The sequence below is a fragment of the Anas platyrhynchos genome, chromosome 11 (assembly GCF_047663525.1).
Source record: "Anas platyrhynchos isolate ZD024472 breed Pekin duck chromosome 11, IASCAAS_PekinDuck_T2T, whole genome shotgun sequence".
Taxonomy (NCBI): Eukaryota; Metazoa; Chordata; class Aves; order Anseriformes; family Anatidae; genus Anas; species Anas platyrhynchos.
In genome coordinates, this window is record NC_092597.1 from 23,073,024 (window position 1) to 23,090,790 (window position 17,767).

Here is a 17,767-nt window from a genome sequence, read left to right on the forward strand (position 1 = left end):
ATGCGGAGTTTGCTCTTATGATGCAAGTTATATGGCTGTATTCATAAGGCTCTATTCATAGGGAACAGCTCACCAGAATCGAGCGCAAGTGTCTGCCTGTGAATGAAACCCCCAAATGCCCCGGCAGCCTGGGAATACAGAGCACGGAGCTGCAGTGATTAGGCAGCGTGTGATAAGGCTTTTAAAGGCACGTGGGTATTTAGTAAAGATAGGTGGGTGCTTTGGAGAATGTTACTGGGTTGGTAAGTGCCAAACATCTACGATTCCTCTGGTACCTGGTCAAGAATTTCTTGAAAGGATAATTTCTCCCCAAAAACGCTGAATCCAACTGGGGGAATTCAGTGTAGGCTGCTGTTGGATAGCCTACTGCTGGATCATCATCTCTTCATCAGAGCAAACAAGCCCAGGGCCACCTCTCTCCATAGGAAGCCCACTGTGCCCTTTGCCTTCTTTTTTGTGAGCATACTCTTGGCTCATATTCAGCTTGCAGACAGTTGTGTTTTTTTCCATTTTTTCTGCCATTCCCATTGTAATAAAGCCAGTCTGCTCCCGTGTTTATAAACAAACTTCAGGCCAAGTAGAATTGTAAACTTTATTTTGCTTTTTTGAAATAAATTCAGTGACGAACATGTTTGCTTTCTATGTACAGAGCAACTTGGCATGAAATAATACACAATAATAAAGTTACAAAATTTAAGTTTACATAACATTTATCTGCCTTGAAATTGCAGATGCTTTGAGAGCCCTGCAACACTCACTTGGGCTGGTAACAGAACCATGCTCCTACAATCACAGCAGCTTCTGAGAATTGGCATCACATTTGCACATGTGAGAAAGAGTTAGCAGCTTGTTTTACGTGATCTGGTTTCTTCCTAGCTATGTTCATTCCAGTTCCCTCGTGAAGGAAATGTGTTTAGACGAACACAAGCCCGAAGTGAAAACCCAGGCTGTGCTGGAAGCCCAGACATGGGAGTTTCGGTGGTGTGCTTCGGACTGGGGAAGACACAAACGTATTAGTACAAAGTCAGCCCAGCTTGACAGCCTTGGTTTCACGCATTGTGGCTCAGATCTAAACTATAAAGATGTTTCTGCCTTCCTCCGACGAGTGGCACAGAGATGAGATGGAGTCTGTTCTGTCCTGATGAGAGACCACTGGGGACTGCTGCTGGAGAGGCTTGGATGGAAAAAGCAGCTGGGAGTGGTTATGGACATGAAAAATGTGTACCCAGAGCCTGGAGCTTCAGGTTTGTATTAAACCTGTGCGGGGCTGTGGTACCACCAGAAGGGACCCAGTGCTTTTTCAGCTGATGTGATGGAGAATGAATGGGGAGGAGGCTGCAGGGGGGTTATTTTTTCTTGTGGCCACTAAAAGCAGGAGATATGAGAGAAGCAATGGGATCCTGTGCACGTGGGCGAGAAGAAAGCAGAAGTTTGGGTTAAGCCATCTGTAAAAGTTTGGTGAGTCAGCCACTGTTTAATGTATCATTAATTCAATGTTTTATTTGATAAAGCAAAACTTCCTGAGACTTCAGCAGGCACAAGGCTTTAGGAAGCGTTGCTCTGTGTCTGCTACTGAAAACAGGGTTAAATGCATGTCTTCGTTTCTTCCTTCTGAGATAACGTGCAGCCAGAAAACCTGTGAAATATTCCACTGGCTTCCAGAAGATCCCCCTGCCCTCACCAAGCCTGGTGCTCCACGATAACAGAACTGGAAAACAACTGTGTGTAATGAAAACCAATGGCACCGGGACTGCTTGTGGTGTTCGAGTATTTTTCCAGTTAAAAAAAAACATTTGTCAGAAAACAAAGATCTTTATTTAACAAATACTGTTGTGAAGTATGGGGAAGATAAATGTAGTGTGGTGTTTGAAGCCTTTTCAGAATCACAGAATCACAGGTTTTTTGGCTGTTTTTGTTGTCGTCAGCTTTCTGTCCTGTTCTCCTAAAAACTTCTCTTTGTTGAGAGGCAGGAGCAAGTAAGATCTGATGCGTTGCTGAAGCCTTTTGAAATTTAAAACCAATTCATTAGGTACAATGCAAGTGTAGAGCGCTGGCAATTATTAGGATTTCAACAGCAAATATTGCAGCCCATGAAACATTAGACTTATTTCCTTCTTGTTTAAACCATCGTAATGCGTTTCGCCCCGGCTAAATGTGCTCCTGAGCCTTTCTGTCAAAGTGAATCATGATCTAATGCTCACCAGATTAATCCTAAATGTGGCAGTCCTTCCCTTCCCATTCTGGCTCTTCCTCCTATGATACTCTTCTTTGTCTAGGCAGCTACGTGCAAGTGTGGGTGAGGAGATGTCACTTCTGTACGGGTGCAGACGCACGCGGCGGTGTCGCCCAAGGAAGCCGAGCTCCGGTTGTGCTCAGCAGAGCCTGCCCTTCCCCGCGGTCTCCCCTTTTCCCTGCGCATGTAGAAAAAGCCAAGCTGATAATTAGGTAAAAAGCATCATAAGATCCATGTCTGGAAGGCCGGCGTGGCCCAGAAGACTTCTATTTGGGTGAATTTCTGGGACGAACGCGAAGGATCCTGGCTACTTAATTGCTCGCTCGGCTGCACCCCGAGAAGATTTGGGTTAATGACCGGCGGGCCCGAGGCTGCTGCTCAGTGTGGCGGGCCCTGAGTGGAAGAGACAAGCGTGGCCGGGCCCTCGGGAGCCACCGCCGCCGGCGGCCACCTGCGCTGCGGGGTTATTAGAACATTGCACGGCAAAGCGTTTGTGGCGTTGGAGCACCAGGCCCAATTAACGGGCCTGAGAGCCCCTCTCCAGCCAGCCATCACTAACACTCCAGATAAAATTTGACATCTTTTCCATCCCCCCCGGCCCCTCCGCCGAACTCTAATTAATTTCAGGGGGTTTTACCGAGGGACCGTGGCGCTGCTGAAAAGGCAGAGGACTTTGCTTGGGTAATCAGCTTAAATACCTGTCTGTTTCCTGCTCCAAACTTCCCATTTGGGAGACATAAATACTGTTTTTATTTTTAAATCTTTTTTTTTTTTTATCTCCAATTTCCTCTGGTTTTTCTGATGTGCCCCGTATGAGGCTCCATTTCAAAGGGCAGGATGGCAGGGCCTGCAAACGGGATGCAGACGGGAGCTTTTAAGGCTGGCACCGAGTGCCTGTACTGGAGGCAGGGGTAATGAGGGGTTTCACAGGGAAAAGGTACCTCTTCCCTGACGGTCACAAATGGTGATAATTAAGAAGGAAGGCACAGTTTCAGTTATTTTTATGCTTAAACACTGCTGCTGAAATAGGCATTTCGCATCTCCTGCTGTAGCAGCAGCTCAGTGGTTTGAGGTTAAAAAGGTAAGTTTGTTGAACACACTTTTATAACTATATTCATCTGGACTCTGTAGGTTGTAAGATAAGCTTTAAAATGCTGCTATTGCAAGCCCATGTATGGACAGAAACTATTACAGAAGGCTCTGGGAATTAAATATGAATATGCAGTGCAGCTTCTGCCAGTATTGAATTTATTGTCAGCACTCAGGAGAATTGCTGTCAAGTGGAAGGGTGCTACACAGGGTGAGGCCTTAGGCCTTTACTCAGGTGAAAGGTGTTTAATTTGGGGAGTGTGACTAACCCGTGGAAATATTCCTATATTTCAGATTATGTGTGCACTCAATTTTTTTCACCAAGAATTTTTGCCCATTATATCCCCCTTCTTTAAGTGATGGGGAAATCCTGCTTTCTAGAACAACAGCTGAGGATCAGAGATATATCTTGCTTTTAAGAGTGGTTGGTTTGTTGGCTTTCTGGTTTGGTTTGGTTTGGTTTTGTATATGGCCAGTATTTCTCTAACTTAACGTTCTTTCTTTTTCTTACAGAGCAGTAGCAGTTGGCCTAAAAAAGAAACCAAACCACCTCCCAGCCACAGCCGCTTATGATGGCTGACACGGCGAGCCTTGGAGCATGGTGACCTCCATAGATGGCAGCCAGCAAAACCTGGTTGGACCTGCAGAGATCTAGCACAATGAAAGTGAGTATAGCATCCTCTTTCCAGCTGATAATTTCTCAAAATCTCTTCCCAGACATTTTAGGAATCTCTCTAACACTGCTGAGTGTTTTTATTCTGGGGCTGGAAGTGGTGCTGTGCAGGATTCAGAACATTGTTCTTGGACACTGGGGAGGTTTCTAGCAGCAGGTAGATGACACATGAAAGGAGAGGTTCATCATCTCCTTAAAGCCCAAGTAAGGCTCTGTGTCAATTCTGGGTTTCACATGTCTCCATCTGGAGCCTGCAGGTGTTTGTGTGTAGCTGCACACCGTGTGTGGTTGGCAGCCTGCGTTCAGCACCTAACAGAAATCTCAAAACAAGTATTCAGAAGCTACATGGATATGAAGAGGTGGTCTGCAGGAGGACCAAACTTTTTAGCCCTCCACTATAAAGGTCAATTTTTGTTTCAAAAGGAAGGGGCTGGGTGGTGTTACTGTTAATCATATCAGTTGGTTGGAAATAGGATTGGGCTCCAAATCCGGAGTTCCCTAGGTGTTTTGTAATCACAGTGCCTGGACTCAGCTCAGCTCCTAGAAGGGCATTAAAACAAATTGACAGGCATTTGCAAGAGTACTGCACACAGTATTTCCAAAACTAAGCTTAGGTAGCTAAATGGCAGCCACATTTTCTTAAACATTAACATGTTAACAGTAATTGTTAAAATGTGATTTTCTCTGGGGGAAGGTATTATATCCTGTACCTCATGACAGCAATAAAAGCCAGTATCCATTTCCATCTATCCCAACTGGAAATGGATAATACCTTCCCTGACGGATCTAGTGGGAAGGACGTACTCTGTTCATGGGTGTTTGGTAATTGAACAATTACTTTTTTGTATTTTAATGATGTCAGTTTACACATTTGCTAACATTTCTTTTAAAATGTCATCCTGCAGTGCTGCTATTTCTCCACTGCTGTTTTTCTAGCATTCTTCAATGATGAATCATGAAAGTTAACTTTATATATATGTAATGCTTTATATATATACGTATATATTTATATAAAAATCTGGGTGGTGGCAGGGAGAGACTTATTCTGTCTGCCTCATCTTTTGTTTTGATCTAGTTGCTATAGAAATACTCAGATCAATTTTGACAGAATAAAATACTACAAATTACATTGTCGGATTACCTCATTACAGAGGGCTGGCACTTCGGATTGCAACATTACTGAAACGAAAAGCGTGAACACTACAGGAATTTCTGCTCTATGGAAAAATGTTATTTTTGGATTCTTCGGGAAGGCATGCATATAAAACCACCGGTTCCCTGGTGAGTGACTAGTCCTTGAGACCAGAGAACTTTCGTCTTAATTTTTGGTTGAGGTAGGTGATGTCATAGTTGGACATACATTTACATTAAGCTGCAACTGGCATCTCAGCGACAAAGATCTTCATGTTTTTCTATTAAACACTCAGGCAACGAATTTCTTACAGCAAGACTGATGAAATGGGTCTTGTTCCTTCATTTTTTTTTGGTCATCTACTATCTGTGTGTCGTTGTATTGATATTACTAACATTGTTTTAGTAATTTGCCCTCCCTGATTGAATATACCTTAAAGTCTCAAAGCTGGCGTATGTTAGAAACAACTGCACTTCAGTTCATTAGCAGTAAAGGGCATGCTTTTAGAACAGCAGATTTGGGATGTAACCTTGCTTGCAATGGGAGGTATCAGTGTCTTGTCTGTGCTGCATGGAGATGACCGTGAAATCTCAGGTTTCTGTGGTTTTCCTTTCCATGCTGATGTAACTTACACATGTTCACATGCGGATACGGGACTTGTTTGAAGAAGTTTTGCAGTTTGAATCAGGGAAGTGTCTCGTGCTCTAACTGCTGGTCGGACTTTATAGCTGTGTTAGTAAAAGACACCTTTAGTGCTAGTTTTTATTTAGGAACATCAGTGTTACTTGTACACAGGGAGACAATCTGTGTGACTTGGCAAACGCTTTAATCGCTCTGTTTTTCTTCTAGTCAAGAATATTACTCTTGCTATATCTAATCTAGAGTTGTAAATTGCAGCAGAGGTACAAATCCAAAACAAACATTTTGAAGAATTTGAATGGAGTAGAGCCCCAATTTCCATTTCAGTGCTCTCTCTGTTGTCCGATTTGTTAAACTCAAGTGGTCCCATGTGCGAGTAGCATGACTGCCAGAAGTGCTCTCCAGCCATCTGCTTTTTTGGTAAGTCTTTGATTATTTCTTTGTCCATTTTTCTGTCCAAAATTAGAACTGGCAACTCAATTGGTTGGTTAATATTGTATTTTTTTATAATTTAACATTTCCAGCTTATGGCTAGGAAATGGCAGCAAGGTAGTAAAAAGCACAAGAAGTAAACTTCCCTACTGAAGTCTGACTGTACTGTGGCGAAGTTTTGTACCGTGTTGTTGTAGCAATTGAACAGAAAAAGGTTTTCTGTTTGTGGGTAATGTCAAGCTGGAAGAAGCAGATATGGCAGGCTGCATTAGCTTGACGAGCTGTCTTGAAAATGTTGTGAAGAGCTGCCAGGCACTGGTAGAGGCATTTGCAATAGAGGTGAATATAGAAATGAGCGCTGCATTTAAATCAGAACCAAACCATGCAGTAGAAGAACAAAAGTTAACAAGCTGAGGGGCTTCAGCAGCTTCCAAAGACAGAGGTCTCTCAACTGGTAGCTAAAAGAAACTGGTTGTCCATGTAGGTCTGCTAGGGAGGCTGCGTGCTTTATGGCTCTACAGAAAACTGGTTCACAGCCCTGTGCGAGAGGCTCTGATCTGTATCCTGCAACTGGCTGGTGCACGTTGCTGGATTGCCTCAATGGAAGCTTCACCAGGGTCTGTGTTACTGGTCCTCCTCGGCCAGGTTATCAGAAGGAGCCACCGAGCCTTTCTGAGGCTGTGCTTCATCTGGGCTGACATGAGAGTTTGACACACATCAGTGGTGGAGGGAAAGTAGGCTTCCAAGGGGAAGCCTGGAGGATTCCTGAGTGTCAGTGTGTGCAATGGGCAGAGTCCTACTGTGTGTGTACAGCCTCAGGTTTCCAGCCTCAGTTCACCAATGGCATCAGTTGATGCAAACAGATAAGTTTTAGACATTTGATGGAGAAAACATGCCCTGTAATGCAGACTGCATTGAGATGGAAGAATTTATTTTTTTGTTTTGTTTTGTTTTGTTTTTTCCTTTTTAAATTAACTGCATCAGAATTTTGGTCCAGTCAGCGGTGTCTTGTGAAAGTGCAACAGCTCTGCAAGATAACGGTGGAAATCCCACGTGCCACATGCAGAGGTGAGGTGTTTCCAGCAGCCACTTTGAAACTGCAGTGCTGGGGGGGTGAGAAGGAGACAGGCTCCTGCTTTGGTATAGGCTCACATTTCTAAATGTGCCATGTTCAGAGGCTGCTGCGGGCCCCCTAACACAACCTCTTGGTCCATCCTCATCATTTCTCTTACCGTGCAGGCAAAGGGAAAATAATTCTTCCAGATCACAAAGGGCTCTGGAAAATTAATTCCCTTTCCACTTTGAGAATCGCCCCCTGCTTCTGTAGGAGACAACAGTTTTCATGGCAGCATTATGCAAAAAATCAAACATCACAAAACCGTGGTGGTTTCAGTGATGCTGCCGAGAGCAGGCTGCTCTGGCCGTGGTGGATGTGGCTGGGCTGCCTCTCTTGATTTGCAGGCTGCTAAATGTGAGCAGTGCTCCGAGCTGTCAGGCTGGAGAAAAGGCAGGCACCGTTTCCGAATATACAAATGCTCAACACATAAAAAAAATATTTTTGTTTTAAATTCTAATAAAGGGGGGGAGGGAGAGGAAAGGGGAGTAATTTAGCAAGTGGGGATGTGGAGGGAGCCAGCCAGGCTGGGTTTGCTAATATCTGAACGAGGCTGCTGAAAAATGTCTTAAATCTGTCGGAAGGGCCTGAAAGCTCGACTCTGCCCACTTCAAGTTAGTGGTGACAGGATCGGGCCCTCCATTACTTTTTTATGTGGTGTTATAAATTACTTTCCCACGTTTCCAAAGACATTAACGAATCTTTTCAAGGCATGTTGTGAAAATCATTGTATGTGTTACTGAAACTACTTATCCATATGTACAGTAGGCTAGCGCACTGTATGGGCTTTTTCCCTTTGTTTTGCTTTTCCATAAAATGGGCAAACTAAAAATCTTTCCTCCCCTCCCTGCTTTGAATTTTTCCAGGTAAAATGATGACTGATGTCCTCAGCTTGGTTTCGTATAACATGCTGCTTACTGGAAGAACAAATATAGCTCCCTGCCCTTTCAGTGTAAACTTGGATTTGTTTTTTAGGTATTTGTAATTTCCTTTAAGCCGTTTATAAACAGGTTAGAAATACCATTTCATGCCGCCCGACTCTATTAATAATCAGAGGTCTTTATATGGGTTCTGTAGGATCTGTGAGGTTTGGAACAAACTGTATGGTAAACAAACATCTCCAAACTCTTCCTGCTGCAAAAATATTTGCTGTATTGTTTTGGTGTTCCTCTGAGTATTCGGCCTTTACTTGGAGCCTTGCAGTCAGGGATTTAACTGCTAATTGGGTTTTCCAGGAAGAGTATTTTATTTTATTCCCTTAGGGCACAAAAAGGAGTCGTTTTTGCAACAACATTTGTATTGCATTAAAAAATGAAACCCGGCACTGGCAAACTGTGAGAACCGAGGGTTTGGTGAGTGAGCCAGAGGGCTGCTGCCTGGTTTTGCCCTCCTGCTGCAGTGACACAGCCGAGCCCAGGCAGCGGAGTGCTGCCACCGGACCTGGTGAGCTCCAGAGGGTCTTTTACATCCCAGTTACTCCCTGATACCACGGGACTGGAAGGCTCCCCTGGCTGTCTGAGTGCACGCCCCTGCTGCTTCCCGTGTCCTCTTCTGGCTCAGGTACCCAGGCCAGGCAGATTTGATGCGCTGCACCTGCGGAAGAGCATCGGGGGGGGACAGGGCGAGGATTTCTGGAGAAGGTGGGAGGTCGAGGGTTCCTAGCGATGGGCTGGTGAGTGTTAAACCTGCATAAAGGAGGGGGCAGGAGGATGTGGGACAGAGCTTTGGACAGCGTTGAGCTGCTAGGGCTGTGTTACTGCTCTGCGTGCCTCCCCACGGGGTGTCCCAGGGACAACTCTCACTGTTCCAGTGCAGGCAGGGATGCAGCAGTCCTTTTTCAGGTTGTGGTTTCCTTGATTGCATTTATCAGTTTTACCCTGCTGTGACCGTACCATACCCGAGGTTGTCAGCACCCCAACAGCCAGGGAAGCGAGCAGCCGTGCAGGGTGCGCTGTGAGGTTTCAGTGGAGGAGCTGGTGTCAGGACTTTGTGGCTGCCCGTTTCCATCCCAGGAACACTGCAATTTGCTGCTTCCTCCGGCTGCAGCTTCTCCCCTCCCTCTCATCAGCACGGGTGCTCAGATTACCCTGGGAGCTGATTAACGTCCTCCCCCCTGGTTAGTGTTCAACCAATTTCGTGAGCTGACTCAGTTCACTGCAGGGTCAGGCCAGCAGCAACCGGGGCGAGGGCTGAGCCCGTGGCAGAGGTGGCACCCAGCAGGCGGTTCAGAGCCACCACTTGGCGTGCCAAGCAGATCGCTGGATTAGCTCTGCTAGAGGTTACCCCCGGTCTCTTTTAGGTAGCTGTTTGCAGCCGGGATTGTTCCATGGACCTCGTTTGCAGTCTGCTCCTTTAGGTCCTTGCGTGGATGCCAGGTCATGGTGAAAAGGGAGCAGAGGGCTGGGGATTGCTGAGAGCGGGGTGTTTTGGGGCTTTGCCTCTGTGGTGGTCTTTTCTGCCCCTGCATTTGCTGGTGGCAATACTGCATCTTTTGAGACTGTAAGAACACAAGAGAGGACTTTTCTAAAATTCTACTTCTAAAGTGCTTAGCCATCCTCCAGGGGCTAAAAATGAAAAACCACCGGTGGCATCAACGAGATGAAAATTTGATCAATGCTAGTCCTGGCTGAAAACAGCCCCGTAATGTCCTTCTGGCTGAGATGGGCTGACTCGTATAACCCGAGGTGGCGCAGGAACCTGGGGGGACTTGTGGATGGGGACAAAGGACGAGTGGAGGAATAATGAAAACCATGAATTTCAGCGTGGAGCGGCAGGCCTTGGGAGGATTTCTGGATGCAAGTTACAGAGCTGTAGCCCAGGCTGTGAATTACTTTGCATTTTGTTGAGCGGTTGCTCACGTGAGTGCTCTCGTTAGTTTGAAATCAAATGTGAATCAAGAGATCCCTAGCATCAGTTGAGGACTAATATTGTTGCTCATATATGTATATATATATATTTATTATTATGTTTTTAATTCTAGCTTAGCATGTTGATAGGTAAGTTAGATCTAAGACAGACAGTTGGCTGTTCCCGTTCTTACACCTCAAGCTCTCTGCATTCAGATGTAAACCACTGCCAAATCCCCACCTTAAAAAAGCTGCAGTTATCACTTGGATATCAGCAGGTAAAAGTACTTTGGGCTTCAAGTAGGATGAGGGCTGTAGAAAAAAAAAAAAAAAAGAAATCATTGATAAACTTATTTCTGTGACCACTAACAAACTTTGTCATTCACTCCACAAGATAAATGCATTGGGTTAAAGGTTTAAAATGTGCAGTTAATAGCTGACTGAGAGCAGGGAAGATGGTGGTGTTTGGGACTTCAACGTTTTTATTATCTGTGTTTGCTGTGGGCCCAGAAGCAATCGCTAACTAAACCAAAGGTTTTCGTTTATGGATAATTCCGGATATCTCCTTGGACAAAAAGGTGGAAAGGTCCTGAATACTGTTGCAGCAGATGACTGCCTTACAACAGCACTGCAGTGTAGGTTGGTGTCACCAAAGAAGTTATTTCTAAGAAAAGACAGGGCTCAGAAGCACGGTGATCAACCTGGCTTTTACTGCTTTGTCCTCTCTACATGTAAAGTTTGGCACCCACTTCTCTTCTCATTTATGTTCTGATTGGTGATAACCTTTCCATGAACTGTCTGGGGTCTTATGCTTTCACCTGTTTAAATAAATGACATTTATTAAAAAAAACAATAACAATAACACCAAACCCACATTGGTTTAGGGCATAAATCTACCACTTCAATTGCCTGAACCTGTCAGTGAATTTCTGACACCAAGTTATGTTATTTAATGAGTGCTATTAGGTAGTTCTGTCACTTAATAGGATTGAGGGTTGGAAATGCCATGTAATATCACTTCACTGGAGAAAAAATCAACAAACAGCCCTCACTGAAAACCTCACGTCCCCTTTGATGTCGGTCAGACCTGCTGTCACTTCAGAAGGGAACCCGCCGGGGCTGTTTTCACAGGGCTACAGCTGCCATTTGAGGAGGAGAGGCAGCAGTTATTCTTGGCGATTTTACACTAGGGGCACCCAAAAAAACAATTCTCCCACCATCTGACCGAGAGTGAGGAAATATAGAATAGTTATGGCAGAAGTTATAGTTAGGTCGGTAAAACATCATCGAGTTCAAGGAGAGAGAAGGGCAGGCTCTGCACATGGAAAAACCCTAATGGCCATTCTTGTCATGTGTTTTCACTTATCCTAAGGCATCGCCTGAAATCCCTGCTTAAGTTCGGGGCTACTCCGTGTGCTGTAGATTTAGTGAGGTTCAGAATTTGTCTTGAAGAATCGCTGATGCTCACACAGGTGTCCATCTGGTTGCCCTCTGTAGGGGCTGCATCTCTGCCAGCAGGAGCGTTAATGCCTTGGAGAGGAAAATGGCACGGCCTGGAGACAGGAGGATGGGAGCAGAAGCGCGGCTTCAGGTAGTGCTCTGGGGGCTCATGCCACTGGGCAGCTTAACCCCGTGCTCTGAGCTTAATCTCTGGATGTGTTTCTCTGGGAGGAAATCTCTTTTTGGCTGAGAAAACTCCTCACCTCACTGGGGAAGCACAAGAATTAGTGGACAACACAGGGAGGAGAAATAGATCCCGCTCACCCTCCTTGCTGACCAGCACACCAGGTAGCCTGGGACTGAGCGTGGCTGGTGGGACTGCGATCTGTTCCTGTCCACAGTCCCATTCCCACCTTCCTGCAGGTGTCCAGAGCAAAGCAAAGGAGCTAATTCCCCTCTGCAGCAGCCGAGCAACTGAAATGGGGTTAAAAACAGAGAAGTTAGGTCCCCTTGGAGAACGCAGCGGACAAAGGTGTCTTGCTGTTCCCATCAGATTCACTTCCAGTGATGAAAGATGAAAAGATGAAAAATGCTGGCTAAGTGGTGAAAAATGTATAAGAAAACATCAAATAGAGGCAGCAAAACCTTTTAAAAACATTGCTGTCGCCAGCTAGCTAGGTAGATTGTATGTGAGCATATCGTAAGTGCTGTGCATGTGTATTAAAGGAAAGGTAAATTCCAGAACTGAAATACGGCTCCCCTGAAGTCCCTGACAGAAGTCTCTCTCACTTCAGAGCAGTCAGGATTTCATCACAAATCCCACCGAGCCTATTTCAGGCTAGATAGGCCATGTACGGTGGGAACAAATAAGTCATCTGCAATGTGTTCAGTTTTTATAAAGGGATCTGGAAGCTCGGTAGGAGGTGTTCTTCAATCCTAACACACTTAGGAGGTTAAGATACACGTAACTTTTTCCTGCAACAAATCAGATTTGTCATTACTTGAATAAGTGCTGATAGAGACCTGGGAAGAAGTTAAATCCTCTACATGACTTCATGAAATAATATCAATGAAAATGCTTCAAAAGTGAATTAGGCTGCAATATCCTTACTTCATTTGTGACAACTGTTTTCCGAAGCCTGTGGCAGATCTTGGTAATAAAACTGGATCTAGGGACTGGGGGTTGTTCCAGGACTGGACTTCTTGCCTTGCGTTTTGGATGCTTCAGTTTTGCAGAACTTGAGGTGTGTTTTTTGTTCCTGTCTGCCTGTTAATTAGTTAAATAGGTAGGTTAAAATCTCTGTCTGGCTGTTAATGAGTATGGGTGCAATTCCCGGTGTTGCCAAGGGGGTTTTGTGACTTGAAAAAAAAAGTGAGTCATGTAAAAAATGGCTTTGGCTTTGTCAAAGCCTTGAAAAGCGTGTGCTTTATTGCGGTTGAAGACATTCAAGCTGCATTAAAAGTCTCCTTTGGGTCAAAATGATATGTGCACTTGGAGAAAGAGAGCAAAGTCCCAGGGTTTGAATCCTTGGTATAAGGAAGGTTTATTAAGTGCAGATCTTTTTTTGGACCTTGACAGTGGGATGGAAATAGAATGGGCCCACCTAAGCTTAGTGATGCCCCGTTGGGATAGGTCATTTTGGAATAAACCAAACACAACTTATGCCAGCTTCTTCTGTTTGGAAAGCTGTACAGGACCCTGGTTTAAAGCAGACCTCTTCTTTAGGAATTTTCTGTGGCAGGAAGTCTATTGATGTCTGATCTCAGTATGCGATTGTTGCAGCATTATGCACAGAGATCTCCACCGGGGGGTATCCAGATTAAACATACACCTATTCTCTTGGATTTATTTAATTTATTTTTGCATTTATGGGCTCCTGGAATCTTGAGGACAGATTGTTTCCCATTGTTTAGGTGCTTAGAGAGTGAGATGCAGGAATAAGAAGCAGGTGTTGGTTTGCACTTTTCTCTTGGAAGACGTCTGCCCAGCTGGACGGACAGAGGTACTGCTTCATCAAATCACCTCGCACAAAGGCTGCTGCTTCCTTAGGCAGTGCCCATTCATATTTTGACACTTGTTTTGGTTCTTTCACGTGAGAAAGCATCCAGTGTGCCCGGCAAAACAAAACCACTGCCATGCTGGACCTCAGCCTGACCTTGATCACCTCGATGAAACCACACTTAATGAGATTTCAGTTACGAAATCCATTTTAATAATGAGCTGAGAACCAAGTGTCCTTCGTTAAATGTCATCTCTGGACATCAGAGACTTCAAATGGGATCTCCGGGCGTGCACAGCGTGTGTGGATGGCTGTGTAGGGCAGGTCTCACCTCCTGGGCAGGGACTGTCTGTGTGGGAAGGGCACGAGGGGGAGCCGTCCTGCAGCGAGTGGCAGCATCGCCACACCGTGCCTGTGTCTGAACGCTGCCAAGGGTTTAGACCTTACCTCGTTCTGAAGAACACATGATGAGATTTAAATGGGATTTTCAAAAGTGTGGCACGAGCTGATGTAGCAGACAGGACCAACAGGAATTTGGGAAAGAGGAGTATAGACATATTCTATTTCTTAAGTGAACAAACAAAAGCTGTGGAACCACACACTCCTGAACACTGGCAATTATTTTCTTTTGAATCCCTGACTTCCTTGTCTTACGCCATTTCTCTTTGGCAGCCTTCTATTTCTTAAAAATGCATAGTGCTTTGCAAAGGGAGTTAAATGCCCAAAGTATAAAATACTCTGCTCCTTCTCTGCCGCTGATACCTCAGTGAAAACTCAGCAATCCCGTATTGCAGTGAGTGGAATGGGAATGCCTGGAAGGAGCACAGACATGTCTGCAGGCTGAGGACCAGCGAACGGCTAGCGCGTGGTGTGGGACCGTGCTCTGCCTAAAGGGGATGCCTTCATCACCATCTGCAGCTACAGCTTTAGGAGACATCTCTCAGCTGTTGTGACACCGGGGTAATTTCACAAGCGGTGCAGTAGACACAGGTTGTGGCAGTGTGCTGACGAGGAATTCACAAAAGTCTGGGAGAAAGTTCTTACGTGGCCACTTCATCCTGGAGTAAGTGTCTGCCATCAGCCCATCAGCAAATGGGAAATCCCATCCCGCTCTCTTCTTGGCCCAGCTCTTTGTTGCTTCCACCTCCCTTGCTCAAGCGTTATTCTTCGTGGCAATGACATGGATCACAAAAGGCATCCAGCTAAAAACCAGGCAGGTTAAAAAACAAAATAAAATAGAATCACAAGCTTGGACTCAGGCCAAGCTGAAGTGCCTCTGCAGCTTGCAGCTTGTAAGAGTAAAAGTCAGAACAGGGCTATTAAAACTTGCCCATAAAGATCTAGGAGGGAGCCATGCATTAGGAATGAATCACGGGAAGTTCAAAAGCCGACTTCTTTCCCCAAAAGGATCTGCTCCCAGAGCCGGTGACTTTGCCAGGCCGAACGTCTGAAGGGTGCAGCCGCTCACCAGTGCAGCTTCCTCGATGTGGGAGCTGCTCCCTGCCGCGGTGCATTAGCATTTTTTTCCATGGGCACAGGCTAGGAGAGACAGGTTTCTTCACATTCTCCCGTATCTGCCTGAGAACAGCCTTCAGGAGGAACGCTGAGACACCACAGACTTCATATGTAACAGCTTTGGTGTGGGAACCGTGATCAACTGCTCTGTAAGGTTTTGGCTGGCTGCCCAGCCTGCCGGTGTTTGAGTTCTTGGGATGTCCTTGCACAGGAGTTGGAGGCGATTTATAGCTCGTGTGTTGGGAAACAGCTCTCGTGTCAATCGTTTTTCCGAGATAAGTGGCGAACGTGGAGTCTTCTGGGACTTTTGGGTAGAAAGACTTCAGATTTTTGTTTTCTTTTGAAGAAACCGAGGCAGCGCTCCCAGTCCTTCTATCCCAAGTAGGAGGCATTTGTGTGTTGGAAGAGTTTTGGTTTCTGACAATCTGCATAAGAGAAACAAAAGAATTAGCCTGAACCCCCACCTCCTCCCAGACAGCCCTGCCTGAGCGCATTTTCGGGCTGCTTCTGCTCTGAAAAGATTTATGGCTGAGCTTTTCAGCTGTGCCGCGAGGCCGAGGTGCTGGCTCCCAAAAACGCCGCTTCCAGGTGCCGAATGCGGCCCCGGTGCCTGGTGGCGAGGACCCCGAGCCGAGGAGAGTGGTGGTGAGTGGGGGCGTTAGCGTGAGGCTCCTGGGCCCCTTCCAGGCAGCCTGCGTGAGATTTCCTCTGGAGCTGCAGTCGGATTAGATACTCATCTTCTCTTCCTGTTCCAGGCCGTTGTTTAGTGTTGATGTGTCCTCTCACACGATCGCCAAGTTCCAGCACAGTGGTGGTGAAGCCAGTCCTGCATCGGTGCTGGGATTTCTAAACTTTTGTAAGATAAGTTTAACCCTTGCTCTCCACTGGAGGTAGTGGCACGCGTGCCCCTAAATCTCTGTAACTGCTTTACAAATTCCAGTGCCACAAGAAGCTAAAACCCAGGCTCAGGCGTGCCTGGAGGTGGGCACACATGGAGGCACCGTCTTCTTTTGGGTGCTGGCAGCAGAACAAGCCTGGCATCTCGGTTATCTGTGCTACAGAAAGTGACCTGAGCCTGCCTCAATTCCTGGGGATCCTCACAGTTGAGAGTTTTCCCTTCCAGAATGGGCCATGCCCTTCAACTCCAAGCTGACCTCTACATCACAATCGCTGTTCCAGCTCTTCTTTTGACTCCCCTCTGGACGTGATGGGAGCAGAATAGCACACCGGTGAACGAGAGGAGTGCTGCAGAGGAATTTCAGCGCTGTGGTATTTGAAGATAAAGTGAGCAAAAGAAATGCAAAGGGCTGTCTGTGCCCCGCCAGACAGGGGTCTGGCTGGCTGAAGGGAGCCAAAGGCACGCGCAGACTTGCTGCTTTTGCAATGCACATAATTTCTCAGTTTTCATGGATTTCCAGTGCTATGGCAAATGTTCCACATTTTTAGCAAATTCTGGATATGGCAAATAAGTAACTTGTGATTTAAATGAATCAAAATTAATTGAAGGCATATTTCCCCAAACTGTTCAGAGATTCTTGAGAAGTCTAATTATATCAGCCAGACCGCACCTCCGCGAGCCAAATATCCTTTATCCTAAATACAGCTAGGAAGAGGTTAGGCATGTGACACAGCTCTTGCTATTCAGAAGCTTTTGTTTCTTGCAGACTTTGTAAATTGTTCTTCTGACTGCCTCTATGGATTTCACCACAGCTTGTCCAGCTGAGCAGGTTAGGGAGATGCTAAGAAGGTGCTAAGGGAGGCAAAAGCTTATATTGTAAGGCAAAATACTTACATCATATTAACAAAAAATAATGTTAAGTATTATGCATAAATATTTAGCTTATATGTTTTCAATAGGTCATCATTTACATGACTGGGTATAAAACAACTGAAAAAAACCTGGGGCATACGAGATGGAATTTAATATTCCTCTAAGAATGTAAGCAGCAAAATTTATCATAAATGGCTATTGTTATGTAAAAGGACCAAGCTTCTTTTGCTGTTTTGTGGTTGGGTTGTTTTTAATCCTTGGAGATACAATATACGCACACACCATGGTTGGTTATCAACGTAGATTTCATTTCCTTGTGTTTGCCTGCTTAGTGCAGACTCATTACTTACCAGTAAAGTCCTTTGTTGACACAAAAAGACATGGGAAATATGATTTTTAATTTTTTTTTATTTTTCTTTATTTAAAGTCTTGTATTTGTATGAAATGCTTCTTGTTGGTGAAACAATATAAGCAGCCCAGAAGCACTGGCATGCAGAATTTCACCATTTCTTACATGGTGCATGTGCCGCAGCACAGGGGCCATATAACCACGTAATGAGGAACCTAACACATTTTAAAAATCCAATGACAGGACTGATGGCTCGATGACTTAGAAAAACTTTTAAAACTCCTTGTCTGATAGTGTGAGGGTGAGTAACTCTAATAAGCTTTGAAATGTATTTCCTCTAGAACAATGTGCTCTGCTCCTTTAAAGTGCAAGCCTTTGATTCATTGAAAGGGCTCTGCTGTCTTCTAAGGAGGGGAGTTAGGAGTGAAACTGGAGTTGGAGTGTTGACCTTGGTAAAGGCCCTGTATCTACGAAAGCTTGTTGCAATCAAAAAACTAAAGCAAACCCACAAAAACCCTCCCCCAAATCCCCAGC

General features: G+C 45.4%; 2 long non-coding RNA genes across 2 annotated transcripts in view; both read left to right on the forward strand.

The window, feature by feature from the left end:
* The window catches only part of LOC101789951 (uncharacterized), a 91,750-nt gene that overhangs the window by 41,920 nt on the left and 32,063 nt on the right, over window positions 1-17,767 (forward strand). Inside the window, exons 3-4 of the long non-coding RNA XR_005268655.2 lie at window positions 3,836-3,987; window positions 5,147-5,276. This is a non-coding gene — a long non-coding RNA (uncharacterized lncRNA). The remainder of the gene's footprint in view (window positions 1-3,835; window positions 3,988-5,146; window positions 5,277-17,767) is intronic.
* On the forward strand, window positions 13,947-17,098 carry LOC106015729 (uncharacterized). The gene is made up of 2 exons (XR_001187947.4): window positions 13,947-15,758; window positions 15,869-17,098. It is a non-coding gene; the product is annotated as an uncharacterized lncRNA (long non-coding RNA).